Raw genomic sequence first — 25,527 nt, 5'->3', positions numbered from 1 at the left:
CTCTACTTACCGCCATTTTTTGACATGACCATCTGTCCATTCATCTACCTGAAATCTCAGCATTACTTGGGACCATACTTCCCTTCAGGACCCATGCCAGGAGCTTTCCCCAAGCCTGTGACCTACTTCTGATGGTCCCTCTGCCTGGAAAGCCAGCTCTGCTGTTCTCCACTTGACGATTCAGTTATTCTTTCTTCGTCGCTCAGTTCACATACCACACGACACTTTTCCTACATGTAGAATTAAATACCTCCTCATTTCTCTTCCCATAGATATCTTAGAATTATGTGTTTATTGTCATTCCTGGCTGACAGCTTCTTCAGTTCCTCGAGCCTAGTATCCTACTCTGCATTTAATAAGGCATTCAATAAGCATTCGTTGAATTAAATTGGGCTGGTAAAGATCGACTTGGATTTGGGAGATTTTGAAGTAACAACATCCATAATCATATAACTGATAAATGGCTAAACTGAGATTCAAATCCAAGTTTTCAGTTTTAACTTCAGGAGACTTTCCATTATGGCACAGCTGATAGACATACCAGCAGTGTGGGGTGCCCTCGGGGCAACCCCCATTCCTGAGTAGGTGAGGATGGTAGACTGGTAACAGGCACCTGAGGCACACAGGGGCCATCTATTTCAAATCTAATGGTAGCCAATTTTATTTATTATTTTTTAAAGATTTTATTTATTTATTCATGAGAGACACAGAGAAGGAGAGGCAGAGACATAGGTAGAGGGAGAAGCAGGCTCCATGCAGGGAGCCTGATGTGGGGCTCGATCCCAGGACCCCAGGATCATGCCCTGAGCCAAAGGCAGACGATCAACCACTGAGCTACCCAGGCGTCCCTAACGGTAGCCAAATTTAGAGACAAAATTTTCATTGACTGAGAAAGAAAGTCCGGGAGCAGAAGACAGGCAAAAAGTCAGAATGTTCCTCAAACTTCTACCACAACCCACAGTGAGAAAAGCATTTTATATTATAATCCAGAAAACACCTTCATGAATATAGACACACGGAGGAAATATTTACAAACAATGCTGAACCTTAGCACATGCAATGCGTTCTGATATTCTCTAGTCCATCGGTTCTATTGCCTTTGGTTCCAGAAGATTCACTAAGGGGTGACTCCTATAGTTGGATAAACTCTAGTGCTCAGGAATGTGAAAACCACCACAGTGTGACAGTGAACAGGGCACAAACGTGACATCCCCTTCCTCTGCTCCTTTTCTTCCTTCCCCCTTTTTAGCCCACTCTCTTCCTCTTCGGGTGCAAAGATGGTTGGTTTCAGCTAGTGATCCTCTTATATCTGCCTTCCTAACAAACAGGTATTGTTTCCTTTTCTCGGCAGGTTCTACTTGTAACTTTAAGCTACTGGAAATGTTATTTATGTAGTAACACTGACATATGTTCTATGTTGCATCATTGAAAAACCAGAAAGGGGCTCTTTTTCTCTTCTATTTAATATTTTCACAAAATAGAAAGCCCAAGAACTCAATTTTGGTGATTGTTCAAACAGTCTAACTATGCTGAGGACTAGATTGATATCTTTACTAGGCCCTCAGGATTATAAGGGCTAAACTAAATCCTGGGCTCCCGTGTGGGGTCTCTGAGCTCTTTACTTCCTCAGTCACAAATAATTTTACTGAGTGGTCAAATATAACATTCAAACCCTCATTCTGCTTCTTTGTAGACTGAGTTTACATTCCAGCAAGACTAACCAGCACCACTGAATCACAGGGCCCCTTTCTGCCACATGCTGAGAAGAGCCTTTCTTTATGATTGAAACACTCATGGAAACCATGAATAAACAAGCAGTTCTACCCAAATTGACAGCAACTCCTGTGTCCCTCCTTCCCTCCATCCACCCTTCCCTGGCCTCCTCAAGCTTTCCAATCTCTCTGTAGTACACTCATGTTAGAACAGAATGTCATGTTTTTTTGCTTATCTAATCTGTTTAGTCAATCAAGCCTGTGTACGATGTAAACAGGAATAGACCCAAGGGAAAAAAAAAAAAAAAAAGGAATAGACCCAAGAGAAGGGCTAAGCCAGTTGCCAGCTCAATTCTGCAACCAAGTTCCCTCTCTGGTTGACAACACTGCTCAATCCTGTGACAGGTGATGGCGTTGTGAACTCCTGTAATGGGAGGACCAGGTGCTTGGGTTTGCTGCCTCATGTCAGGTGCTCCTCCAAGAGCCCAGGCAGGCAGCATTACCGAAGAGAAAGCTGGGCTTGGTTCCATTTCTAGGGTTGCCAGAGAGTTAGGTAGCATGATACACAGCACACCCCAGCTTATTTTCTTTCAATTCGATGGGCATTACTGATATGATGTGACACATGCATGCATTTCTAAACAAACACCCCTCTTGTTCTCTTCACAGAACGGGTATAAGGGTTCGACATCAATGAGTTCTGGGGACCAGGGCAAAATGCACACAGATTGAAAGAACAGAGTACAGAAGAAGGAAGTGGATGAAGGAGGCTGAGGAACAGGCTGCAGCCCTGGCAGGTACCCAACACTACCATTCAGGAATCTCCATGAACCAGGACAACTTCTGCATTGGGTCAACATCCTTTCCCTGTTTGCCGGCTGCACTGAGCTAAACCATTCGACAGAAACTCAACCCATGGCAAAGCAGACTATACTATGCTGTCATGACCAAGTTACTCAATCAAGTCATCATTCTACCTCCTTCTACCTTCCCTGCTGTGGGTTCAGCCTAAATTATAGAAATGCCACATGTCAAGTCGAGGCATCAACCTCCCATACCCATTAAGCAGACTAGTCTTCTTGAAGGACAGCTTTTACTTTATGGGGAGAACATTCCACTCTTAGTGGTAAAAACATCATTACTTAGCAGGGACCATCTTGTACCCGACACGTGCTCAGTGTTACAGACTCTGGAAGATGACACACTCCCTCACGGCCTCTAGGGAAAAAGAATGTGTTGAGAAAGATCAAGAATCACCAAAGTGTTTCTTTCTATTACCATGTGGAACACATAGTCTTTCTAGGAAGAAAACATTTTAGGTCTGAATAAGGTCAATTTTTTAAAAAATATTTTATTTATTATTTGAGACTGAGAGAGAGAGCACAAGCAGGAGGAGTGGCAGAGGGAGAGGGAGAAACAGACTCCCTGCTGAGCAAGGAGCCTGGCTCAGGGCTTGATCCCAGAACTTTGGGATCAGGACCTGAGCTGAAGGCAGATGCCCAAATGACTGAGCCACCCTGGTGCCCCTGAACAAGGCCTCTTAAAGGAAGAACTAGCACAAATGGTCAAAATTCAGGAAATGTTAAATGTCAGCCCATCCATGGGATGGGCTACTCTACAGTGTTGCAGAGGACACATGGACTGTCGGCACATCGCCAATCACAACAGAAAAGGCTCTAGATGCAAGGGGATGTGCTAACTGAATGTATAACATGATTGTGATGTTTTAAAAATGCCTATGGGCAAGTAAGAAAATCATCGGCAATTTAAAAAAATTTCTGTACACTTTCTATAATGACCTTTAAAAGAACATTTAATAGCCTACATTCCTATGTGTTAATGATCACACTGGTTTACAGGTTATTTCTTATTAAGGCTATGTAGATAAAACTATAGACTATTTAGTTATGTTATCTCCTTGGCAATTTTACTTATCAGTTCCTATCTTTAAATTAAACTGACACATTTCCTATTGACCCGCCCAGGTGGAGGCCACCAGCAATTGCAGGGAGACTTGGTCAGCATGAAGACCGGGGAGTTAACGGAATTGGGTGATTCACTGTGTCGGGTTTAAAGAGTCGGATGCTCCTGTCCACAATAGGAATTTGGTGCTGGGGTCGGAATGCTCACGCTTCATTGGCTGGAATCCCTGGTAATCATCTTTGAATCAGGACAGGCTTTGTCACTGAGATCAGAGAACCCAATCAATTGCCCAAGGTGCCCTCTACCCTAAACCAGCTTTGGATACTGCCTAAAATACCATTAACCCCACACCACCCTCCCGCCCAGTCTGCCAAGGTTCCCAAATATGTTTTCTTCTTCCTAGCTTCCAAGGCTCTCCAGAAAGCGACCCCACACCACCCATTCAGTCTTCTTCCCCACCTCTGGAATAGCCTCTTCCTTCCCTCTGCCAACATAAAGCCTTCTCTCCTCCAGGACCAGGTCATAGTCTGTCTTCCATGACGTCTTGGCCAATGCCATCTGCAAGGATTTTCCCTTCATAGCCTTCCTCATGCCCTCCTGGCCAGCACCACCAATTTGGCATCCAGTGGTTTTCTATTTTTTGTTCATGCACATTCTTCTCCACCTGGATTATGAGTGCAGTCTTCTCACACTGGACAAGAATCTTCCAGAAATATGGCTTAAGTCATCTGTATCTATTCTCACTGCATTAACTTTTTTTTCTTTTTCCTTTTTTATATTTGTGTGTGTCACATAAAAGGCAAAGCCACACTCTATTAGTCTTTAAGAGCGTACGATGCTCTAATGCCCCTTTCCTCAGCATGTGCTGGCTTTCTTTCCACTTTCCAGGCAGCTCCTCTCCAGTCTGACAAATCCCATCTTGGTTCTTAATGCCTTTCTTCTCCAACCTATAAATTAAGGATTATAGGAAGTACTTCCTCGTCTCTCTCTGCCTCAAGCAGAAATCCAGCTACACTAATGCTTATTGTTCAGGTGCCAGCCTCTGCCCTCTGACTCTTCTTCTGGGGGCCTGCGGTTGTTTTCCTTACGTCTGTTAACAGTCCACTGGATTTATGTCCTCTGTGTACTCAAATTCACCTAGAATCCTCCAGATGCACACTAAGAAATGCTATAGTCAGCTTCTTCAGATGTTAGTCTTTTCTTCTGAAGGGAAACACTTTAAACAGTGTCCAAAGACCCTGCAAAGTCATTATTTGGCTGGAATCCTCTAACTATTTTACAATGCCATAGCTACTGTAGAAATAGCCTTAATTAATATCTTTAAGAAAAAAAAAATTCGATCATCACCTATAGTCCAGTTAATTGGTATTTCATGGCCATTGTAACACATCAAATTCCTCTAAGGTAGTAGGATTTATACATTCTAATTGAGTAACCTGTCCACGCCTTTCCACACTCTCTTTCCATGTGGAAACCCACCAATACCCAAATTGCAAGTGATGTCAGTGTGGCCAGGAGTCAAGAAGGTGGTTGACACAGGTGTCCTTTGACTTGCCTGGTTCTGAATAGTGGCTCACTTCAGTGAGTTGCTATACCTTTGATGCTGCCTTTTTTTCCCAACGCCCTTTCCCCTCTGCTTTCTGACACCTCAGCCCTCCCCGATGACGTCCCTGGTCTATTGAAACCTTAGTCCAAATCTGGCTCGCAGGAGAGGGGGCAGCACCTTAAAGTGGCAAGCAACCTCTGGGCAGGACCTGGAACACAAGGGCACAGAGGCCAAGAGCCAGCAGTTGGCCTGTCACCCACATTCTAGACACTGCCACCATGCAAGCTGGAACCACCATCTCTGTGCCTCCTGGCCCTGGGCTAGCCCAGGACTGGGGACTGGAAGCTCAGCAGCTGCTGCACCCAGGGCAGGTTTGCAGGAGCCTGCAGGGACCAGAGGACCTCCACGAGCTCCTCAGCCATGCTCAGAAAAGCCTTCCCCGGCCAGCCTGGCGCAGCAACCAGAACAGAGAGCTTGTCTTGCTGCACTCCAATCCTTCTTAAGCAAGATACCTTTCATGTAGCGCCCAGCATCACACCTGGGACACAGCGCTGAGTGAAGTTGTTCATATTCTATCCTCTTATCCCTTTGGCTTAGGAGGTAGAGCTTCCAGGTGTTCTTTATTTGTTCATTGTGATGGGAGAAGACAAGGAGGAGGAAGGTGCTCCACCTCCACCCACTCTCTTCACTTAGGCTTGGTGTTCCTAATGTAGAGGAAACGTGTGGTAAAACAGAACTCAGAATCAGGCAGATCTGGGTTCAAATCCTAAGTTGCCCACTGACAATTGTGTGACCAGAAGCAGAGGACTCAGCCTCTCTGGGAACTGAATTTCTCTTTCTTTTCTTTTTTTAAAAGATTTATTTATTTATTTATTTATTTGAGAGAGAGAGAGAGCCAGAAAGTGAAAACAGGAGCATGGTGAGGGGCAGAGGGAGAAGCCAGATGTGGGACTTGCTCCCAGGACCCCGGGATCATGACCTGAGCAAAGGCAGACACTTAACTGACTGAACCACTCCGGTGCCCTGGGAACTGAATTTCTACTCTGCAAAATGAGGATAATAATAAAGGCCTCATAAGGTTAGTACAAAGGTCACCTGGGATAGAATACGTGCAGCACATGGATGACACAAGCCTAAGGTTCAGTGAGAAGTTGCCTCCCCACCCCACCCCCACATGCTAAAAGCCTACTTTGGCCAAGCCTAGACCAGGCATTTCTCAACAACATGACCTTATCTAATTTCACGGTCACCACATGAAATAGGTACAAATATTCCCATCTTATAGGTGAGGAATTAGGTAAACAACTCATCTACAGACATCTGACCAGAGAGCAAAATATTGAAGCTCCATGTTTCCAACCCCCTTTTAATTCCTTCCTCCAGTTTTGGGGGCCATTTCAGAACTTCTAAGACTACCCCACTGCAAGATGTGTCATTGAGTCGCCAGAAAGCTTGTGAAAAGAATAAACTCCCAATGTTGGGTGTTCTGTACTTCCATTGCAGCGTGTTTTCAGTGAAGTGTTGATGGTACCATGACATCCCCAAGCTCAGGTAATGCACTCTCTTTATAACTGATCTCGCAGTTCTAAAGCTTGGGAAGAAAGACCACAGCTTGGAAAACAACAGCTTTTTTTAAGTTTATAAGATACACATTTTTTTTCTGCCTTGGTCTTCATCTTTTAAAAATAGAATTTAGCATCGACTGATCCAAAAATGTAAGAGTATATTAATGATAGCACTGCCAGAAGCTGAGGATTTTTACCTACACAACACTTCTTTTCTGATGCCCTCCCCTTTCATCTCTACTCCATCCACCACTTAGGATTTTTATTTTTAAATATTGGAGAATGTGGGGAAAGAAAAAAAAAGAAAGAAGGGGAGGGCAGAAAGGGCATGGGGTGTCCCTACCAGATCTCTAGATACTTCCAATTGCTTTAAACACTAAGGGCTTTCAAGACATTCTACTGGGGGCCCCAGTAACTCTATCTGGAGGTATTCTCTGATTTGGAATGAGCCAGAATGTCAGAAAAAAAGTGTCCTAGAGCAGCCCTCATCCAATGATTGCTAGGGGCTGCAGATTAATGCTCCAGTCTTTTACCCTCTCTTGCCTGCTCTCCCACAAGGTAAGTGACCTACATTCAACTCAGTGTCTCAGGGTTGGCTTCTGGATGAGGCCAACCTAAGAAGCAGTTTACAATTAGCCAAAGCCTGGAAATGGACTGCCAGCTTTTCAGCAGCAGAAGGCTGCTGGTTGACAATGAGTCTCTCCTGTCATGATACGAGGAGGACTGCCAGCTCCATCTCTTCTCAAATTCCCCAGAGGTAGAGAAACAGATAGTCTTCTAAAGGAATCCTTCCATAAATCATGATTCCAAACTTTAAGTGATTGAGGGATCTGCTAAATTCCTGAGAAATGCAGAGAATATTTGGGTTTTTTAAAAGATTTATTCATTTATTTTAGAGGGTGGGGGAACAGTGCAAGAATGGGGAAGGATAGAAGGAAAGGGAGAGAATCTCAAGAAGACTCCCCGCTGAGTGTGGAACCTGATGTGGGCTCAATCTCACAACCCTGATTTCATGACCCTGGCTGATGCTTAACTGACTGAGCCACCCAGGCATCCTTATATATGTTATTTGTTTTATTTTATTTTTTTTAAGATTTTTTAATTTATTTAATCATGAAAGACACACACACACAGAGAGAGAGAGAGAGAGAGAGAGGCACAGGCACAGGCACAGGCACAGGCAGAGGGAGAAGCAGGCTCCAATCAGGGAGCCTGATGCAGGACTCCATCCCGGGTCTCCAGGATCATGCCCTGGGCCAAAGGTGGCACTAACTGCTGAGCCACTGGGGCTGCCCTGTTATTTGTTTTAAAAGTAATTATCAGGGTGCCTGGGTGGCTTAGTCATTTGAATGTCCAACTCTTGGTTTTGGCTCAGGTAGTGATCTTGGGGTCATAGGATCTGGCCTTACATGGGGCTCCACACTCAGGTCAGAGTCTGCTTGAGAGTCTCTTTCTCTCTTTCTGCCCCTCCCCACCATTCGCACATGTTCTCTCTCTTTAAAACTAAATAAATAAAATCTTGGGGCACAAGGATGGCTCAGTGGTTGAATATCAGCATTTGGCTCAGGTTGTGATCCTGGCATCCAGAGATTGAGTCTCCAATCTCCCTGCATGGAGCCTGCTTCTCCCTCTGCCTGTGTCTTGTCTTTCTCTGTGTGTCTCTCATGAATAAATAAAGAAAATCTTTAAAGTAAATAAATAAAAATAAAAATAAATAATTTTTATAAAGATGAAGGAATTATCTTTTAAAAAGCAAATTCCAAAAAAATAAATAAATAAATAAAAAGCAAATTCCAACACCCACACAAAATGTGAATATGAGAATTTTTTACATATACTGGGAAGGGCATGGTATCATGGGTATTTCTGGCCCAAATGCATGACCTCAGCCTAACATAAGAAGACATCAGAGAAATACAAACTGAGGGAATAACTGGCTGGTGCTCTTTGAAAGTGTCAAGGTCACAAAAGACAAAGAGAGACTGAAGAACTGTAACAGCTTGGAGAAAACAGTTAGTTTTATAACAAAATGTAACGTGCAGTACTGGATTGGCTCCTAAAGCAGCTAAAGGACGTGAGTGGGAAAAATGGTGAATTCTTAATAAAACCCATAGGTTGGTAAAAATAGTCTTGAATCAAGGTTAATATGCTGGTTTGAGACATCGTACTGTGGTTATGCTAGATGTTAACGTTAAGGGAAGCCGGGTAAAGGACATACAGTAACTATCCTATTTTAACCACTTTTTTTAAAGTGTAAAATTAACAGAAAGGCTAAAAAAGCTTTCCCTAGAAATGATGAACACTGTCCAAAATTGCTCTAACATCAGGACTATGAATCATAAGTGGGAAAAACTTGCTGGATAATCACTGGTTAAAAAAAAAGGTGGGGAGGAACACTGCCTGGTGTACGTACCTTCTACAATCATACAAACTGGAACACCCATCGTAGTATTTCTAAGTCATATTTAGCTCATTCTTGGAAAGAGTGTTTTTTTAAGGAATTGTTTCCACAAAGCTCACCTGAGATGCTTGAGCCAGGTGGGTAAATAGCTACATGAAGACCTAACACCCCATTTGCCAGCCCCAGTTAAATGGCAGTTTTGAAGAAAAGGAAAATACCAGACTTTCCCAAAGTAGTGGTTAGTCTGCTCTGAAATAGCACATTGTTGCCCTGGAAGTGATACAGGTGTTAGAAAAAAAAATTGACAATGTGCACTTAATGATATATCTGGATCTCTTTTTCTTATACAATGGAGTCTCCAGTTAGTGAGATAAAAGGCAACAACTTTTATAGGTTGCCCTATTTCTTACCTGCTTAACAGACATCCCATTAAATACCCCCCACCCCCGTATACAAGACTCTAAGGATACAAAAATGAAGACTCAGACTACTCACTCATGAAGTACTAAGGGTTTTCTGCTTTTTTTTTTTTTTTAAGTAATCTCTGTACCCAACGTGGGCCCAAACTCATGACCCCAAGATCAAGAGTCACATGCTTTACCAACTGAGCCAGCCAGGTACCTCTGAAGTATTCCTGTTCTAACAGGGACTACCTTAATCATGTTATATAGATAAGCTCTTTCATAAAGGAACACGTAAAGTATTTTTGGAACTTAGGAGAGAGAAGGATTAGCTCAGTGGGAGGGGTGGAGTAGGGCTGTGAGGAATAAGGAGGAGTTTGTCTGGTATAGGAGGGAGTGTGGACTGATGTTCAGAAATCGAGAGTGACTAGTGTACAGGCAAGCAAGAAATGATAGAAGATTCAAGAGCACTATCGTGGGGGCACCTGGTAGCTCAGTCATATAAGCAGCAGACTTTTGGTTCCAGCTCAGGTTATTATCTCAGGGTCCTGGAAGGGAGCCCCATGCACTGGGCTCCTTGCTTAAGGCAGAGTCGGCTCCTCCCTCCACCGTTACCACCCCCAACCCCCCCACCCCCCACCCCTGTCCCCTGTTCCTTCCCCTCACTTGCATGTGTTCTCTCTCTCTGTCTCTCTCTCTTTCTAATGAATAAATAAATAAAATATTGGGCAGCCCAGGGGGCTCAGCGGTTTAGTGCCCCCTTCAGCCCAGGGTGTGATCCTGGAGACCCAGGATCGAGTCCCACATCCGGCTCTCTGCAGGGAGCCTGCTTCTCCCTCTGCCTTTGTCTCTGCCTCTGTGTGTGTGTGTGTCTCTCATGAATAAATAAATAAAATCTAAATAAATAAATAAATAAATAAATAAATAAATAAATAAATAAAATCTTAAAAAAAAAAAGCATCACCATGGCCTGATGTAACAAAGTTAACTTCATTAGATTTCCTTGGAATGATAAATGAATTCACTTTAAAAATATTGTCACCACTCTTATTCAAGATTACACGAAACAGAGAAGCTTTCACGATCATTGAGTTAAAAATGTAGCAGAGAGGGCAGCCCTGGTGGTGCAGCGGTTTAGTGTGGCCTGCAGCCCGGGGTGTGATCCTGGATACCTGGGAGGGAGTCCAGCATTGGGCTCCCTGCATGGGGCCTGCTTCTCCCTCTGCCTGTGTCTCTGCCTCTCTGTGTGTGTGTGTCTCTCAGGAATTAATAAATAAAATCTTAAAAAAAAAAAAAGGAAAAAAAATGTAGTAGAGACTCATCAAAGAGGTGAATCCTGGTCCTTACCAGTAAAAAACGTTGAAAATTAACCCAGATTTTGTGTGCCCATCTCCCTCCATTATATTATTCTTGGCTTTTTCACTTGAGTGAATAGACATCCACAAACAATATCTAGTTTAATTTTAGTCCTGAATGTTTAATAAACCATAGATAGTTGTTGCAGAAGGACCTGCATGCAAACAGAAATACACATAAAACCCAACTTGAACAAGCACATTTGATCTCAGCAGAGACAGAGGCTGGCTCTGGATTCTTCTACATCTGACCCTATTTGTGTTGGGTTCCGGAATCTCTTACCCCAGGTCCCACCAAATCTCTTGTTTATAAAGGGCTTTGAAGATGAAAACTCTATAGTTAAATCACTAGTTTCACTTCCAACATCAATGAGCCTTTTATATTTGGAAAATATCCTCTCTTCCTGTGGAAAGAACAAAGTGTGGATTGATTATCTGAGCATCTCAGCATCTGACAGAGCTCTTGGCCTTCTCCAAATCCAACACAATATTCAAGGATAACAATACCTTAAATATAAACTAACTTTAGCCTAAACTCGATTAGCCTTGATGCCTAAACACAAAACTGAAGAGTCATTTACCCCTACAAATACAAATGTGGACACTGAAGTAAATGGATTTACCTTATGATGGCCTTTGCAGCCATAGGTGATTAGACTCAGGTTAGAATTAAAAGCCTTAAAGGTGGACTATATCTGACATGTTACAGATTTTAGAACAGGAATAGATATATGTTAATTAAGCAAATGATTCTAAGTCACACAGCTAAGTGATCCAGAACCAGGGACAGCCCCCACCCCCCCAACCCAGAGTGTTTGACCCTATGGTAGCATGTGCTTTCCACTTTACTAGATTACCGGAGCTGAATTTTATAGTTGCACTCGTAATTAACCAGTATTATGAAATCTTAGGACCCAATTTATATGCTTTTCAAATTCAAAGAGTTTAAAATTCAGAAAGCATGGCTTTCTCTAGTACCTTGATGTAACAGATGGTAATAAACCTACACAGATTTTTCTCTGAGTTATCACTCACCTGCCAATTTTTTGCTCCTTCCCCATCAGAAGAACCTTCTGCCCATATTTTCTTTTTAACTATTGTTGTGGGCTAAAGAGTGCCCCCCTCAAAAAAATCAGTTTAGGGGCACCCGAGTAGCTCAGTTGGTTAAACATCTGACTCTTGATTTCGGCCCAGGTCATGATGTCAGGGTCGTGGGATTGAGCTCAGAATGGAGCCTACTTAAGATTCTCTCTCTCGGGGATCCCTGGGTGGCGCAGCGGTTTGGCGCCTGCCTTTGGCCCAGGGCGCGATCCTGGAGACCCGGGATCAAATCCCATGTCAGGCTCCCAGTGCATGGAGCCTGCTTCTCCCTCTGCCTGTGTCTCTGCCTCTCTCTCTCTCTGTGTGACTATCATAAATAAATAAAAATTAAAAAAAAAAAAAAAAAAAAAAGATTCTCTCTCTCCCTCTCCTTTTGCCTCATCCTTCTCTCTCCTCACTCTGCTCATGTGTGCTCTCTTTCTCTCTCTCTAAAAAAAAAAAGAAGTTTAAAAAATAGTTTTAAGTCCTAATGTCTTAGACCTTATTTGAAATAGAGCCCTTTCAAATGCAGTAAAATTAAGATGAGGTCATAGTGGATTAGGGTTCGTCCTAATCTGTCTGGTGTCCTGCAAAGAGGAGGGAAATTTGTACACAGAAACAAAGAAAGGAGTTGTGTGAAGATGGAAGCAGGGATTGGAGTGATGTGTCTACAAGCCAACGTACACCAAAGACTGATGGCAAGTAGCAAAAGCTGGAAGAGGCAAAGAAAGAAAGTCCCCTGAGCCTTCAAAGACAGCATGGCTCTGCTGACACTTTAACTCAGACTTCCTGCCTCTGGAACTCTGAGCGAATAAATTTATGTTGCTTTAAGGCCGGGTTTATGGTAATTTATTATGACACCCCTAGGAAATGAATACAAGCATGTAATTAAATACAACACTAAAATGCAATAATATCCAACTTGATAAAGGATATAAAAAGATATTTTATGGCCAACACAAACAGCTCTTGCAACAACCACTGAAAAAAAATATTTGACCTCGCTATTTATTAAAGAAATGCCCCCTTAAAAGACCAGTAGTTCTTTTATTCAAGTAGCAAAGTTCAGCTTAATGTCAATAGTCAATGCACGCCCAACCGTGGGAAAACTGACAAGCTACACCTACAGTCGTAGAGGAAGTGTGGACTTGGTACCACCCTCCTGGGAAACAATTTGTCAGTCATTCAATAGCAATACTCACTATCACCTCTGGGCCTCTGATCAGGTCCAAAAGGAACAGAGGAAAATTTCAAGAACACACAGTAAGCAGCAGGCAGGCGGACATATCACCGGGTATCAGATTTTATAAAAAAAACAGTTAGCGACCCTTCTGGGTCCGAGGCATGTAGAATTCTCAAACAAAAGTCTGAGAGCACAAGCGCTTCTTGATAATAGTTACTATTACTTCTTGAGAATATTACTGTCACTTAATATCCCTTCCTGATAATACTTAAGCTGCATTTATTTACTTTTTAAAAGATTTTTATTTATTTATTCATAAGAGACAGAGAAAAAGAGAAAGAGAAAGAGAAAGAGAAAGAGAGAGGCAGAAACATAGGCAGGAGGAGAAGCAGGCTCCCCGCAGGGGGACCAAGACCCCTGGATCATGATCTGAGCCAAAGCCCAACACTCAACCACTGAGCAACCCAGATGTCCCACCTAAGGTGAATTCAAATAGGCCTTGTTCCAAAATCCCACTCCAGGCTCAAAACTCATGATACATACTACATTCTACAAGCCTTTATAGTAAAAGCTATTTCCTCTGTTATAGAATTAATTTCTCATAGAAATCCTCCCAATTTTTGCAGCTTGAAGGAGGCCTCTAAGCTCAGCGGTGGCAAAGCGGGACTAGAACCCACATCTTATCATTTTAGTTCATAGCGGTCTTGCACTCCACCATGACACAAGGAAAGTCTCTGCATTGAACTTTTCAAGGTTAAAGGAGACTTAGATGCTAAGTTACAGGTGAGGAAACCGAGCCCAAAGAGACCGGATAATTTCTCCAGGTTCACTGGCAATGACAAAATGTGCAAACTCGTCTCTGAGCCGCATGATCGTATCTCTCCTACATCACGGAACATATGCCATCCAGTTTCCATCAGCTCATACGGATTTGTTGCACCAAAATCCATCCTGCATGCCTTAAACAAATATCTCCAGACCTACTGGGCACCAGCCTTGGGCTGAGGGCTCTCCGTCCAAGCCCGGCGGACTCAGAGGTCAACGGCATGGTGGCCACGCTGGTCCTCAAAGCTGAGCCTTGTCAGTGTAGCATGGGGAGGTCTCGACTTAGAATTCATAGAATTCATCTAATGAATTTTCTGAGTATTCTAGTTGTTTCTGCCCAAAATCGTTTATTTAAAAATAAGGAATTTTTGTGGCCTGGCAGTGAAAGACCATTTGGAATCTCAGACAAATAATTTCCTGTTAATAATCTGCTTAGGAAAACTTCTCTCCCACACACCAGCCCAGCTGAGCTTAACGCTGCCTGCACAGCTTCTGAGGCTGACTGCTGCTTAAAGGCAGCCCAGAACCTCTTAATTTGGCTCAGGAAAGTGAACACATTGTTTTCAGGAGATCCAAAGATTTATCTAAAAAGCAGTATCCCTGTCCCCATTGTCTTTCAGATTGTGCTAGGTTTGCAAACTTTTGTGAGAAAAATGCGCTGGTCTCAGGCTGGCAGAGGAGTCACGCCAGAGGCTCCTGAGCTCAGGAGTCTTTACCTTCAGTAAACACCATTAGCATTTCATTATGTTCCCTTTATCCTGCAGTAATACTCAGGATTAAGCAAAAAGCTCCTGGTTGGGGCAATGGAGTTCTATCTAACATTAGTGTGAAAGCAGGAAAGCTAAATGCAGGATGTAATTTGCAGTCTTGAGTGATGGTGTTTTGTAAAAAGAACTGAACTCCTAATTTAGGAGATTATTCTAACCTTCAACCAATATGATTTTATAGGATCCACGGAAATACATATGTGTTTAAGTGTGCTATTTCCCGGCCAATATTTACAAATCTGAAGAAAAGAGAGAAGAGAAGGGAAAATTACTTGCTTGCTTTTTTTCTTTCTCTCTCTCTCTCTCTCTCTCTCTTTTTTTTTTTTATGATGACAGTGAGTGTAGTGGTTTGCTAAGGCTGTCATGCCATAACAAAGCACCACAAAATGGCTAAAATTTTGAACAGAAATTTGTTTTCTCCCAGTCTGCAGACCAGAAGTGTAACATGAGCTTGAGGTGTTGGCAGGGTTGGTCCCTTGTGAGGGCACAAGTGGAGCCTCTCCTGGCCTCCCTGCTTGGAATACAGAAGGCCATTTCCCTGTGTCTGTCTATGTCCTCTTCCCTCTCTATGTATCTACCTCTTTGTCCAAATTTCCGCTTTTTATAAGGACACCAGTCGTACGGGACCAGGGCCCATCCTAACGACCTCATCTTACCTAATGACATGAACAATGACCCTATTTCCAAATAAGGTCACATTCTGAGGTACCGGAGGTCAGAGCTTCCATACATGACGTTTTAGGGGACACAATTGAACACATGACAATGAGCAAAGCTATCCTGAGGCTCATAAAACCACTGGACCGAGGCTTTGTACTTTATAGGCTCAGGAGGGAAGGTTGGTGCCACAAATGGCTGGGACAGTGAGTTTCAATTAGGACATGCAGGGCTACTCCTTTGGCTGTCCCAGGACCAAGGCGGGAGCCAGGAAACACTGTTGGCTGAGAAGGACCAGGTCCTATCCTGGGCCACGAGCTAGCAGGTGACTCGGATGATATAATTTACGTTTTCCACAGAATGTTCCCTTTTACCAAGAGTTTCACTGTCATCCGTGTTGTCTCGGTGAAACCGTCCAAGGACCCAATACATGAGAGAGTAGCCTCCTCTTTCAGGTGAGAGAGTTAAAACCAGAGAGGTCAAGTGACCAGCCAAGGTCTTGGCGTGAACAAGTAGCAGGGCCAAGACTGTGACCCATATGGTTTCCACTGTCCACCCCCACATCCAGGGTTTTCTTCTCCAACTCAGAGACCCAGGGTTCCTGCAGGTATCCAAGGTCACTTTCCACTCACATCTAACTTCTCATGAACCTTGGGTGAAAATCTGAACCTCTTTCCTGCCCCTTGTATTCCATCTCTAATGGCAACATGAGGCTGAAAAACTTGGATCTGCTAACTCTCTTGCTCAGGAACACTATCTCTTGGTGAGTGAAGATCCTCCACAGAATGTTCCTGATCTCACTGAGGTTCGTGCATATGAGTGAGCGTGCTTATTTTTCTGGGAAAAGGTCTTTAGTGTGTCATCAGCTTCTTGGGGAGGTCAGCGTCCTCGAGCCAGTGAGAACCTCTGGTCTCTCCAAAGGGCATATCTGAGACGCCTGGGTGGCTCTCAGCATCTGCCTTTGGCTCAGGTCGTGACCCTGGGGTCCTTGGATTGAATCCTGCATTGGGCTCCCCGCAGGGAATCTGCTTCTCCCTCTGCCTATGTCTCTGCCTCACTCTGTGTGTCTCTTATGAATAAATCAATAAAATCTTTAAAAAAAAATTTTTTTTTAAGTATGGCATACCCATCAGTTCCTTGGCCCCCTAAAAATGGTCTCTTCCCCTCTCTTCTGGAAGCATTTCCCAGTGGGATCCCTTTGCTGATCTAGGCCTGCCAAGAAGGGACCAGCCTCTGGGTTATCAGTTCCACCTCCACACAGCAGGTGTTTCCCCATCTGCTTGGGCCGGGGGAATCCTTCACAGCCGGAAGCTAGCCCCAGGGCTGATCTGTCCCCAGATCCAGAAATGGCCACATCAAGGCGTGTAGATAAACAAAGAGAGCTGGTGGGACCCTGAAGGACTTAATACCGGATCCCTGGCAATCCCACAGCAGAACTCCTCACTGGGAAGGCGGCTGGGCACCCGGGTACTCGAGGCTTGGATAGGCCCTGAGAGCCACATAACATCTCCAGCAGGTGCTGTCTGCGTACTCGCTCCTTGGATAAAGGCCCAGACATCCTCATGGAAGGGAGGGAAATTCATCAAGCCCTGAGCCACAACCAGTCACACGGCTTCTGAAGTTCTCTTTGCTTATTTGGTCAGGCGGGGTCCCGCCAGGCACCATCCTACCTCTCTCTTCCCTTTGGACCATTTGGTACCTCTCCTTACCCTCTCTCGGCTTCCTGCAGGCAACCACACATTCCACATGCCCCTGGAAAGTATGTGGAATCAGACTCACAGTAGGTTCTGGAGCCAGCTGCCTCCTAGACCAGGAAAACTGAGGAGCTCTAGTGAGACACCCAGTCGATGTGTTTTCGGTCTGGTCCGACACTGGGCTGTAACCTCTCCCGGAAGCCACATCCATACTAGATGGAGTTCTTATGTTCCTGGATTGATTGCTTGTCCTGTTCCCTTGCCCTTTCAGACCAAAACTCTGCTTTCTTTTGTTATTTTCCTTTGAGTGGCCCTGGAACTACTACTCTCTGCCCCGTGCCCCAGTTCTGTGGGTGGGGCTGGCCCCCCAGCCCCAGCCACCTGCTAAAGTCGACAGAGCTCTCTGCTCAGCCTCTCCACCTACCCACCTGTTACGGAACCCTAGGACACCTTTTGGCCTACCTACCACCTGTTGCTTATCCCTGGCTATTGTATTGTACCTGCACAACCCGCCTTTCTTCCCTGAACTTCAGGTATATCTAGTACCTGCCCTACCTCCGTAGGAGTATCTGGTTCCATTTCTCACTCTGTCTTCCCTCTGCCCATTGAATTGAACTCTGGAAACAGTGGGTGCTGGTGTTGAAACTTATAGGCAATGTTCCAGACATACAGAACTAACTTTATTTCTGAAAATAGATCCCAAATGTCCTAAGAGCTACTAACTCTACTAAGGGGGGAGGGGCAAAAAATGTGTAGCACAGTAATTGTGGTTTTAATTGGCTCTACCAGTCTCCCAGGGGCAAATCCTCAGTCTTTCAAGTTTCTCTTTCCCACTTTCTGTGCAGCATCTGGGCATAGGGCAAGTTTAAGGAGGGGGTAGTTGATCTTTGTGCTACCATCCGGTCCACACAGACCTCACAGTCTTATCTCCTGGGTCTCTGGGGGCCTGTGTCTCCTGGTTGCACCTGCCACCGGATCCACCTGTCTACTGGGATGGGCGGCAGTCAATCAATAATCCTGGCTTCCCTCCTTTGCCTCAGTGGGAACATCCACATATACTATGTCCTCCTTGCCCCAGCATTAAGTCTTTCAGGGTCCCACCAGCTCTCTGTTTATGTACATGCCTCAATATAGCAATTTCTTGATCCCCCTCCCCACCTCCATTTACAAGCCTTGGGAACCTACATATGACAGGAAGGAAGCCATTACCCGCCATCTCTACCCTAAGACAGCCATACAAATGAGAATTGGGACCAGAGCCCTCTCTGCTTTTTAGATCCTTCTCTGATCTCCTTGGAGCTTCTAAATATCTATTCCTTACACTGAAGGGCAATCACCCTTCTTACTTTCTTTCTTTCTTTCTTTCTTTCTTTCTTTCTTTCTTTCTTTCATTCTTTTTTCTTTCTTTCTTTCTTTCTTTCTTTTCTTTCTTTTTTTTATTTTTTGGCAATCACCTTTCATAGAGCTTGAGCAGACAGACAAGGCAGACAGACCCCATGATGTGGCCTCCCGGAGCTGGCATTCTTAGATTCAGACAGGCACACGGGCAGTGACCAACAGAGAAGCTGGTGGGGCTAACAGGGCACCCGCCACAGGACTGGGAATCAGAGGCAAGGTTTTAGACTCCAGTACTTGGCTGATTACCAAAAAAGGGACCCAGCTACATGGATTGTTTGATAAAACTGGGGTCTCGTGTAAACTCTAGACCTCAAGATGAAGACAGAGACCAGCTCCTAGGCCTGACACCCAAGAACAGGGCCAGAAGAACACAGAGCATGATTTGAATCCATTACTGACTTTCCCTAGATCTCAGCATCAAAACCAAGCTACCATATGTCCAACCATAAACTTTCTTCCCTGTAACAGTTTACCTTTCATCTAACAGTTTTGTAGGCTGTGAATCCACATGCAAATGCCAACGACATTGTTTACCTTCTGACTTTGCTCTCTTCCAGGAAGCACTTAGGCTTATCAGGTTGCAGTTCTAGAACATCATTTCCTTTACGTCCTTTCCTGCTTGAGAATCTGCAGAGGTTCTGTGTCAGTTCCAACCCCTGGGCCTGTGAGTGAAGAAGCCTTTTAGCCACTCCTTCTGCCTCCAGCCCATCTCCTTTCTCAGGACTTCCTGCCCGGGCACTTATTTCCTTCAGGCAAGTGCCACATTTCCAACAGCCCCAAGTAATGATTCCTGCCTCTGAAAATTATCAGTGCCTATTTTGTGATTGGCACATAGTCATGACAGAGGGAATAAAAATCAAAGAATTTGGGCCCTGGCTTCTAAGTTTACCTTTATGGGAATCCCTTGAGGCCTGAAGTTTCCTTTCCTAGACTTTGAATTCCAAGTACCACATTTTCTTAATGTCTTCTAAGCCTGGCTTCATCACATTAGCCTCTTTTCGTAACTTATTAGTAAAGATATTAATAACACTTTATATAAAATTCTATATTCTTTTGAAATGTTTTCAAATAATTTTTGGTCTTTAACATCACCTGTGAGGTGTCAAGACAGTGATTTCCCCCCCCACCCCCCCACCCCAGTTTCACATTTGGGGAAATGACATCCTTAGGTCGCATACTTGTCAATAAGGGCAGGAGGCAGGACTGAAACCCTGTGCTCTGTTCTTCCGGTACAGCCCAGCATAAATCAGGATTGCATTCAGCCAGCCATGCAGAACTAAAGACCAGGTATGGTGGCCTAGCCAAAGAGTGGTCTATTTCTCTCCTATCCCTGGAAATTGAGATAAACCATCCAAGGGTGACATGGCAATTCCATGAGGTCATCAGGTTCCAGGCTGCTGTATTTCTTTTCCATCACCCTTGGCATGTGGTTTTTATCCTTGCAATGGTGAAACGAGTCCCTCCTCTAAGTACTAGCTCTGTATTCCAGGAAGAAGGGCAAAGAGTAAAAGTCAAAATGGTAGTTTTCAGTTACTTCTTGAAGAAGTTTTCCCGGAAGTTGCACCCAGTGACCCCTCTGGCACCTCCTTGGCTGAACTGTGTCACCTGGTCAACCCTAGCAGCAAGGGAGTCTGGAAGTGTGGGTGTATTAAGATGGGCATATTGCCACCCTGACTCAAATCAGAGCTATTATAAGGAACGGATGGTTGACTGTGTCTGCTGCAACAGCCTCCCTCTGTATGCTGCCTTCCCTTAGGTGGCCCCGTGGTAATCTGGCCTCCTCATTTCCTTGTCCTCTCTCAGTCTAGTTCCCTACCCCTCAAAGTGTTACACTATCCCAAGGGAGCCAGACTCCCCAACTGTTGCCCCTGTTTGCTAACAAAACTTCTATTTCCTCACCGCAAGTGTTAAAAAGCCAACACTCTATTAAAGTAATTAATATGACTCTATGAAAGCTGTGTTCAACCTAGATTTTGTTATATTTCACATTATAAATATGTGGTCTTCCATAAACCAAAATACATGTTCTCATAAACAACTGGAATGGCTTGTAAATCCCAATATTTCTGCATCCAAACTTGACCTCCTGGATATCTAGAAGTAGCACAAAATCCCTCCAGCTGACCTGTCTTGATCGTGAGCTTTGTCCAGACTCCATGGATGCTGAGGTGAATGAGACAAGACCCCTGACACCCAGGTGCTCTCTGTCTGGGTGGGGAGATGGTCCAGTGTCCTGATCAGGTAAGCAGAGATGGTTCTGTGAGTTAGTCCGGGCCTCATGGGGCCACAGAGAGAAGGGACACTGGTGTGGGCAGGAATCCAGGAAGATTGTGAGGAGAGGGAAGAGGAGTATTTGATCCGACATGGACAAGGTATGCCCAGAATGTGGTTTGAATTCTACTCTTTTTTGCTGTAATTAAGTGCGCAAGAACTTAAAAACCCAGATAGACGTTGGTCTTTTCAAAGCAGCCACTAAATGGGCTTTAATAATACAGCCTTTGTTCAAAGCATTCCTTTCCAAGTGCAATATGTTCAAATGCAGTTCCTTTTCTGGATTACTTTCAAGTGTATATGAAAATCTTTTGAATTTGCTCACTGAAAAATCCTTGTCCTTTAGAATGGCTTTTATTTCTGAACATACGGGGACTCAGATGGAGATAAACGTGGGAATCAGAATGAAGCAAGACAGCGCATTGCTCCAGAGCTTACCCCAGCTTTCTTTCCAACAAGTTCACCTGCTGAGAGTCCCAACTCCTTAATTACATATGTAAAGCCTATAGAGAAAAAAGGAAAGAATTTAAAAAGCTGTCACAATTTGAACAGGCTTTTATTTAGGTCCAGGACAAAGGCGTGTTTTCAGGTTCTGTTGGTTTCTGTCTCCTCACTCAAACGATAAGTGGTTCCTTCTTTAAGGGCAGTGGGTTTTATCCTGAAAAATGGTGGAAGCTTCAACATGCTATCAGCACAAAGAACTATCCACTTACCTATTCAGAGAACATGGATTTGGAATGATTAACCCTACAAGCGTCTCCTCTTGTCTGATAAACCCCTTGTTCTCTTGACACTCAGTGATGAGTAGAAAATGTAGCTAATGAATCAGAAAAGTTACTCGTCCTTTCATGTGCTTCTAGAATTCTCAGCTTTACTTTTGCCTGTGCCCCTGGCCTTTTCTCTCTTCTCTGAACATGCTTTCTCTCCTCCCAGCTGGACTCCGGCACAGTGGGTCAATTCATGTTTGCTAAGCAGTTTCCTTTTTAATCCACTAGTAGGTAGGTGTCCATATTGGCTCATACTGGGTGCTGGCAGGATTTTTCCTTTTGACTACCTAAGGTCTGGGCTCTTAGTCACCAGAACCATTAGCCGGTTTGTACAAAGCCACCGTCTGTTGCATCAGCCGGTGGCTCTCCAAGCGTGGACTCCTGGGTATTCACGGGGACTTAGTTCCCTGCCATGATTCCCACACACAAGGCTCTGGGCACACATGGAGCTTGGTGCAAACACACCTCCAGCAATGACCGGCCCTCATGCAGGGGATGAGGTCAGCCTGAGGCTTCAGTGCCAGCGCAGCGCAGAAAGGACACGTCCTGAAGGAAAGGGCGCGGTGCAGCAGCCTCCAGGCCACCTCACCCACCTCTTAGCACTCTCCTAAAATGCTGAGGAGCCCGAGGTGACCTTCTGCATCAGGAAAAGACAATAGATCATCAGAAAGCAGCACAGGAACCACAGGCTAGGACTCCAGGGTCCTCCAGGGTCCTGACCTTTCTTTCAGCCCAGGGTCACGGGATTTTTAACCCACCCTCTTGGTTCCACAGCTACTGATGGTCTCTGGTCCTGAAGAGGGGGACACAGACAGTGTCACTACCCAGCCAGGAGTCGGGTGGGACTGGGCTCAATTCCAAGGAGGAGTTCTGCCTGAAAAAACTTGGTGTCAGTCTTAACTGTTAAATACATGTCCAGCACACAGCCTTTGGGCAAAGAGTGTATAGGGCAGAAACAGCCTGAAACCCTTGCAGGGATCAGAAACGACCAGCTTAGGGGGCCTGGTGGCTCCATTGGTTAAGCGCCTGCCTACTGCTCAGGTCATGATCCCAGGGTCCTGGAATCAAGCCCCATGCCGGGTGATTGTGCGCTCACTCGCTCTTTCTTTCTCTGTCAAATAAATAAATAAAATCTGAAAGAAGAAAGAAAAAAAGAAGAAAGAAAGAAAGAAAGAAAGAAAGAAAGAAAGAAAGAAAGAAAGAAGAAAGAAAGAAAGAAAGAAAGAAAGAAAGAAAGAAAGAAAGAAAGAAAGAAGCCACTAGCTCTTCCCTCTGCCCCAGACATAGTGCACTGTTCATGTCATCAAACGTCAGCAAATATTAGCGGAATTAAACCAGTGGCTGCTTAGTGGAACAAACCAGCAATTTTTTTTTATCCATTTACTCATGATCTTTTATCCATTTATTCATTTTTTAAAGATTATTTATTTATTTATTTATTTATTTATTTATTTATTTATGATAGACACACACACACACACACAGAGGCAGAGACACAGGCGGAGGGAGAAGCGGGCTCCCTGCAGGGAGCCCCCAATGCAGGACTCAATCCGGGACTCTGGGATCACGACCTGAGCCAAAGGTAGACGCTCAACCGCTGAGCCACCAAGCGTCCCAAACCAGCACTTTCTAATTAAAGTTTCTAATTTGCTTAGGCTTCCAGCAAAAGGCAGATCTTGAGTGTCCCTGCCACTCTCAGCTCTGGAGGTCGAGGGCTGCAAGAACCTTGGGTTCTTCTGTCACACCCCAACATCTCTCCAGACCAGCCCCAATTTATGTTTTTAGCATTTTTTTTTAAAATCCTGAAACACAAAAGGTTAAAAGGATCGACCATGGGAATTTAAGGATTACAGTCAGGCTGGATTCTTGTTCCCTCCCTCCCACACAGGACAGATTCCTCTCTAAATTCTTTGATCACTGGATGTTCTCTAACCCTCAACATTTTAGCGTTGGCTGTGCAAAGAGGACCCTGGCACCAAAGTTCAGACATTCTCTCTTTTCAGCTTGGCACCACCCAAACTTTGGATTTCAGGCCTGCTGTGCTGAAGTCACCTTTTAAAATAACAGAAATGGTTGTCAGAGGGTCTCAGTAGATGGTTGGCTGGGCGCCTCGGGGTGACACGAAAGAGGGTGGCAGCAAGGAATATGATTTGATTTTGGATGGCAGAAAAACTGAAAAAGTTTTCAGATCGCTTGTTTTCTTACCAGGTTTTAAAGATCAATGTGTAGTAAAAATGTCATTGCATTGGAAAGGCGAGCACAAAATTAATCATTCCAGAAAGAAGAGAAACTGAAGGCCAGCCTTGAGTTCATATTTTCAGAGGAAAGTAGACAGGTTTGTTTGTTTGTTTTTTTAAAGATTTTATTTATTTATTCACGAGAGACAACAGAGAGGCAGAGGGAGAAGCAGGCTCCCAGAGGGGAGCCCAATGCGGACCTCGATCCCAGGACCCTGGAACATAGCCTAATCCAAAGGCAGACGCTCAACTGCTGAGCCACCCAGGCATCCCAGTAGGGTAGGTTTTTATAAGGTAGGAAATGTTGATGCCTAAATCCTCTTTGAATACAATCTTTTGCTTTTCTCACTCCAATGAATCCTGTTTCTAAAACAAGATTGTATGTCCCCATCATCTGGGAGCTCTGAATGCAGATTCCTGGGCCTGGGATCAGCAAGGTTGAAAAACCTTAGTTTGGGACAGGGAAGAACAGGGTAATTGGTAGTAAGCCACCTGAGGCCTGAGTAGTTCCCAGGGGACCCTCCTTGATTGCTCTGCCCCACTATTGAATTATCTCTTGGCTTTATCCCTCTCTTCAAAGAGCTAACCAGAAACCAAAAAAATCTGACCAAGCATTGGGGTTAGAATCAATTTAAGTCAATGCTTTAGAATATTTAAAAATCTCACAGAACAGGTTAGGTAGGTTCTGAGGAAACAGAACAGGCAGAGGCAGAGGTCAGAACAGGCCCCGGATGTCATTTCCTCTCCAGGGTTTGACAGGTGCACATATGTAGATCACCCCACAGCGCATGGGGAAAATGCCCGATTGACTATCGAGGAATCCAATTCTATGAGCAAGGGTACCGCCTAGAATGGAATCCTACAGTGTTGCCTGGTGAAGGGCATTTTATTCTCCTGACCCCCTGGGACCCTAGAGTTTGCAAGTGATATGTTAGAGGTTCCATCCGTCCAGAGCCTCCCCTACAACTTCAAAGAGGATTGCAGACACCAGAGACGGTGTGCAGCGGGGGTTAGCCCTCTGACTACAGAGCGATTTACAGTCATTTACTTGTAAGTGGTGTTAGTTAATTACACTGTCATTTTGTCAATAAGGGAAGAAGTACTTGGATGCAGACTCAACTCAGAATGAAAGGGAAGGAATGAATAAAGCCATAGCAGACTTGATGCTTTTCTGTTTTATCTCCATCTGTGATGAGCAATTTAAATCATCGTGCTTTAATGTTACATTTAATGCAAATGTTATGCTTGCTCACAAGTCAATATTTTATGCCCTTTCCAGAACCTGATTACTGTTCAGCAAACACTGATTGGCATATCCTAGAAGTGCTGGGATTAACTAATACTTTTTTGGAAAATGGGTTTAAAGGGATCTGACCTGGACTTGCAGGGACTTGGCACAATGGCTTTCATTTCTTGAACCCTCCCTATGCTGGATATCTTCCGTCTCCTTCCTGGGCTCACCCTTCAGCTGACCAGCCTGCTGTGTACCTAACTGCTGGCCTATGTGGACTACATCCAGGAGCTCCCATGCTCTTGGGCTCCTGGTTGGGTTTGTGTGATGGAAAGCATGGCCCAGACTAGAAGGAGGGAGGGTGGGAAGGGATGAGGTCAGGCTGGAGGCGCTGTGGCCTGTTGCCCTTGACTAAAGGTCATGACAGCACCTACAAGGCAGCCCTCTCTGCCTGCAGGTTCTGATGATGACCTCTCAGGTCCCTCCCCTGGCACAGAGTTGATGCCCTCACTAT

Source organism: Canis aureus, chromosome 24 (genome assembly GCF_053574225.1).
Source record: "Canis aureus isolate CA01 chromosome 24, VMU_Caureus_v.1.0, whole genome shotgun sequence".
NCBI lineage: Eukaryota > Metazoa > Chordata > Mammalia > Carnivora > Canidae > Canis > Canis aureus.
Note: the sequence above shows the minus strand (reverse complement) of the source record.